The sequence below is a fragment of the Wyeomyia smithii genome, chromosome 2 (assembly GCF_029784165.1).
Source record: "Wyeomyia smithii strain HCP4-BCI-WySm-NY-G18 chromosome 2, ASM2978416v1, whole genome shotgun sequence".
Classification (NCBI taxonomy): Eukaryota; Metazoa; Arthropoda; class Insecta; order Diptera; family Culicidae; genus Wyeomyia; species Wyeomyia smithii.
This window is the reverse complement of record NC_073695.1, coordinates 147123853-147129482: the sequence shown is the minus strand read 5'-3', so window position 1 is coordinate 147129482 and position 5630 is coordinate 147123853.

Below are 5630 nucleotides of genomic sequence, written 5' to 3'. Positions count from 1 at the left end.
TTAGCTCTGCATAGTCGGACTAACTGCTTTTGTGAATGCGTACTAACAGGGCAATTTATTATTCAATGTCGGTTATGCTGATCGCAGCCTTTGCGCTGCCCCTACAGTGGGGGGTTTACTAAATAAAGTGAAAATTGGACAACTACAACAGAATTTGATTGCATCCCGCACAGAATGTCTGCTTGTGTTGATGCCAGAAAATTATTGACCTTCAATTATTTTTTTTTTCGCCTTGAAAAAAGCATGTTGTGGTTCAAAATCGGTTGCTAATTACAACCTTTGAGCTGCCCTAACATTGGGGGAATTAAGATACACGGACAACATGCACTGTGGAAGCTATTTCACATTCAGTAAATTAGACGGGTGCGACAGATTTAAATTGCTAGGATGCAACACAGAATGCTTGCTTGCGTTGATAAAAATTATTAACTTTCAATGACTTGTTTATTTGCCTTCAAAAAGGCATTTTGATTTCCGAAACTGGATTTCCTGATGACAATCATCATGCTGCCCCAACACGGGGGGAATAATGGCTGTCTGGCGACACACGCTGAGAAAAACCGCGCTGCTCCTGAGACGTGGTGACCAACCACAGGGCTAGTGCTGCTGCTGAGGAAGGACGACTGCCGTTGTCGCTGTCTGATGCTACGCTATGCATAGCCATGCCACAGTTGTGGCCGCTATACGCTGGCCTAACTGCTGAGCAACTGCAACACTATCCGTAGCCATACCACAGTTGTGGCCGCCATTGGTATCCACTGTAACTGCATCTGCTGGCCCTGCTGCTATCGATGGTGAGATCCGCTGGAACTGCTACGCCTATCCACAGCCATGCCACAGTTGTGGCCGCTTTCCGCTATCGATGGTACCCACTGCTCGCTCCCGCTGCTGCTAAGGGAGGACTGCTGTCGTCGCTGTTCAGAACTGTTATGAGCGGCTCCGGCTGAAACAGGCTCTTATATAGGCCAAATAGCATGTTTTCAATTGCAAGGTATATGATTCTGTCGACCGTGCTTGGGAAGCAAGCATATAACGACCAATCAGGGGTCGAAATTTTCGTTTTGACAAGGCTTGACTATTTTCAATAGTACAATAGTGTGAATAATAAAATTACAATTATCTTATTTTGGGAAGAATCTTAGAAGATTTTCCAATCTATTGCTGCAAGAACGAAGGAAATCCATCGAATACTAACCGATTTATTAGCATTTGAAATTGGACATATTTTTCACTTTTTTCGGTTTTAGATTTTCATTTCACATCCCTATGTAGCCGAACTTCCTGAGAGAAGTATTCTACTTCAAAATGTGAAATCCAGCTATGCAAGAAACATATTACGAAGACTACTTGGACTTACTCTCTTTTCTCAGAGATGGTTGACCCGATGTCCACAGAATCAGTATCAAATGAAAGGTCTAGCTGCCTCATAACACCCTATTGAATTTTGCTGTAATCGGACTGTAACTTCGTCTGTAATGTATCGAAATGTGAAAATCGCGAAACTTAATTATCTTAGAAACTACACAACCGATTTGAACAATATTGATATCAGATGAACGTGCTAGTTAAAGGTTAGCTGATGAATTATGTTTGAACACGTGGTTTCAAAGTTTGGCTGCCCTATACGTTACCTTTTCATTTGATTGTAATCAAACTTAAGCAACCGTTATGTTTCAATTTGTAAAACAACAAAAGTCTATTATCCCAAGTATTACACGACTTATTTGAACATAACTAGTGTCATACAAACAAGTCATCTCTTAAACTTACAATTAACAAACTTCATATCAATTTGATATGTGGTTCAAAAGTTTTGGAAAGAAAAGAAATTCAAAGACTATTCAAAACTATACCTGCTTTGATCAATATATATGGCCTCAACATGATTTAAATGTGGTATCGTACTATCTAAACGTTCCCGGTATCGCTCGTGATTAAATTGTTCGAAATTTAGAGTCATTTCTATTATTTCGCTTCTTCTTAAGCACTAACATTACGGCAAATTTCATATTTAATACTTTAATTGCAACTTCAATATTTTAGAATCCAAAAAGTGAATATACCTTTATTGGATTTATGCATTCATGTAAATCTATTTTTACAAATAATAAGTTTGAATGAGAAACGCTGAGTCTGACCGCTAGGTGGATTAATTTAGGTTTTTATATTATTGAATGTTATTAGCTTTCGCAGTTAAGTTAATGTAATTGTAGGAAAATCAGTAAGGACATGAACTCGTGCAAAGTTGAACTGAGTAACACTTTTCCAGATTTGAATCCAACTTGAATCTGCTTCCTCTCGATAGTTTGAGTTTTTTTGCACCGCACACTCTGATCGATTGAGTTTAAATGCGTGCAATGCATGCAGTGCACGATGTATCCAACGATGCAGGCGATGATGTGATGCGATGAGTTTTGTTTTTAGACCGAATTTATGCTTTCAAAGGACAATGCAACAAATTGTTGCAGCAGACGCGGCGCGAATTTCATCGCAATTCGATGTTTATGCAATTGTTGTTATGCAAGATTCAAACTCAAATCTAACTCAAGTGTACTGCACTCAGGGTGGCCACTCTATCGGGAAAACGGGAAATGCGGGAAAAAGTCGGGAATCAAATTACATCAGGAAAAGTGCGGGAAAAAGTCGGGAATTTCTCTATTTAATCGGGATTTTTGACCAAGTTTTTTTTCGTTGGTTCAAGGTATTGTGTATGATGTAATTACAAATTATGGAGGAGTTGGGGATTTCGCCGTGAACAAATTACTCAATATGCGCGTAACTCTTACGCAAAATGAGTAGAGGCCTTGAATGCAGAATAAAGTAGACAAGCATGAAAATGCAACAAAGCGACGGCAGGAAGCAGACTAGAGGCAGAGGAGTTGGAGGTGCATGGCTGCAAGTTGGTCCCTTAAAAGTCACATTTTCCATCATCAGTCAATTTTTAAATCAAAAAGTCAAAAAGTAACTTTCTTTGACCAGCTTGACTACTTTCATCAGCCCTGCCTTTCATATGAAATAAGTTTTGTTTTAGAATTGTATCAACGTCGAGATCGGGTGTTATCTAAAAATAAAATATTGGCCTGGAAAGTTTTTAAGATGGAATAGCAAAATACCTTTGAAATAAAGAACCGGGTTCCGGCTCGGTTCGAAGTCCGGTCCGGAGTCATGAGAATGGAAATTGGCAATTTTTTTTTGAGAAAGCGGTTATAGTTAAAACATCATTTATAAATTCTTACATATATGTTGGAAACTGTTTTAATTTTTAAGAACAACGCAAAACAAGTTTTGCTGTAAAATCTTACTAATATTACTAGCTATTGCTACTTTTAATTTTATGTTTTATTCGATTGAACAAATTGAGGACAAAGAAGTGACACACAAGGCTCACTCTGAAGTTTTTCAAATAGAAGATTTTTATTTTAGCTAGTATTTTAGAAGAAGTATTTATCGAATTTTAGCTCTGCTTCAGCAAAACTTAGTACTTTTTAAAATAGTGAATTAGATTTTGAAATTACATAAAGCGTAAAAAACAGCATTTTTCAAATTTTTGAAACTTGTTACAAGATAGAGTAAAAATTATCTTTGATTTTTTTAAAAACAATTTTTTGTACACGTTTTTAATCCATATTTTTATGTAAATTCTACATTTTGGCTGCAAATAACGATTTTTGATGTAATTACAATCGGAAATGATCTTGAAAAACACCATTTGAAGCTCGTTTTTGATGGTTTTTAAGAAAGCATTCCATTTACTTTATTTGTTTTTTAAATACGAAATTTTACATTTTCTTCGTTTTTCAACTGGTCTTGATGTACGAAGCCAGTCGTTGTAGATTCGTGTCTTTGCTCGGGCTGAATCGATTTGCTTTATTAGTGTGACGCTTTCGGCAAAGTTTCAAATATTAGGTTTAATATTGTGTGAAAAAAAAACTATTTGTGGAAAAAAAATTAAAAAAAAATACACACTCAGTAGCTCAGCACGCTTTTTTTAATCTATATGTTCTTTTTTAAACTGCAAAATGATACAATGATGATAATTTGAACACGGAGCGAAAAAAAAAAACAAATGGTAGATTTTAAAATTTTCTGAAAGTTTATTTTCGAAACCATAACGATTTGTTTGATTACTGTGATGTTTTCGGTAAAGTTGTAGGTAGTAGTTTAAACCTTCCGAAATAAGTATTCAATGCTGAAAGCAACTTTTTAGGCAAAAATAATTATCTCAAAAAGTTTAGTTTTTCAAAAATTTTAATATTTTAAAATTTTAAAATAACTGCATAACGTAAACTGAACATTGATGTTTGTTCGAGCATGGAGAAAACAAACTTAAAAAAGTAGTTCTCTAGAAAAATACTAACTATATAAAGAATTTTCAGAAAAAAAAGTAAAATTCTAAATTTTCAAGCGGGATTCCAAAACCAACTTTCCTTTTGCGTTTCAAGTTGAACTCGATATTCTTATCGATTTTTTCATGCAAATATTTTATTTCAATTTCTCGAAAAGTTCAACAGAAATTTAAAAAACACTGTTTTCTCTTGAACGATTTTTCAAGTCATGTTAGTGTAGGAAAAGCTTCTTCATATAAAAAATATAATTCAAGACCATTTTAACGATTTCTCTTTTAGGTTTTGAAGTAAAATTTTGGTCACTTCCACCAGGTTCTGAAGTTACTTTTTTGTCCTTTTCCTTGAAATTCTGGTCTTGTCAAATTTCGGCGTTGGATGTAAAAATGCTGGGAGAAGATCGAAGGGACGCAACTTTGATGCACGAGCAAGTCATAATGCTGCACAAAGTGTGAATTAACTTCTGAAAAGTTTTCAGGATGTTAACGCCTAATTCGAAATACAGTTAAATCGCAGTATTTTCTGGGCCAGCGTAACTGGGTTATTTTAAGCCACAGTAACTGGGTTGTGTTCAGCTGTTGACGTAACATAACCCAGCAACCGAGAATCGGGAATTTCTTGAAATCATGCGGGAAAAAGTCGGGAAAAATGCGGGAATTCAAAAATGTAAACTGAGTGGCCACCCTGTGCACTGTTAGTAGGGTTTACGTGCAAACCGAAAATAAATGCGCAAGCAAGTTTTAAAACTCACTTGGATTCGAGTGCAAAGTCACACTGCCTACTCTGAGGAAAATTATTAAACCTACTTGTCAATGAAAAAAAAGGAATAAAAAAACTTAAATTAAACTTAAAACTATCTTACTGACTATAAAGTGAGCTAATCGTTGCAATTGAGGATTGCAACGATTTTTGTGGAATTTGTTGATAATTTGGCTTGACATATTTTCTAATGTTTCTACATTAGTGAGCCTATGTAGCTCGTTCGTGCTAAACCAGGGAGGACGCTTCAAAATCATTTTCAAAAGTCTATTCTAAATCCTTTGAAGTGTCTTCTTCCTTGTTGCACAACAAGTTGTCCAGCTGGGAACTGCAGATAAAAAAACAGCAATTCTTATGATAATCTATTTTTTTCAAATATAAGCGTTTTGTGGGTCCATTAAATGAACTCGGACCAACTTCAAACTTTCAGGGCTTATTTTTGGAGTAAAAAGGAAACTTTTTCCGCCCGGCGCTCATCGAAATCGCATGAAGTTACAAAAATGGCCACTCATATATATATATATATAT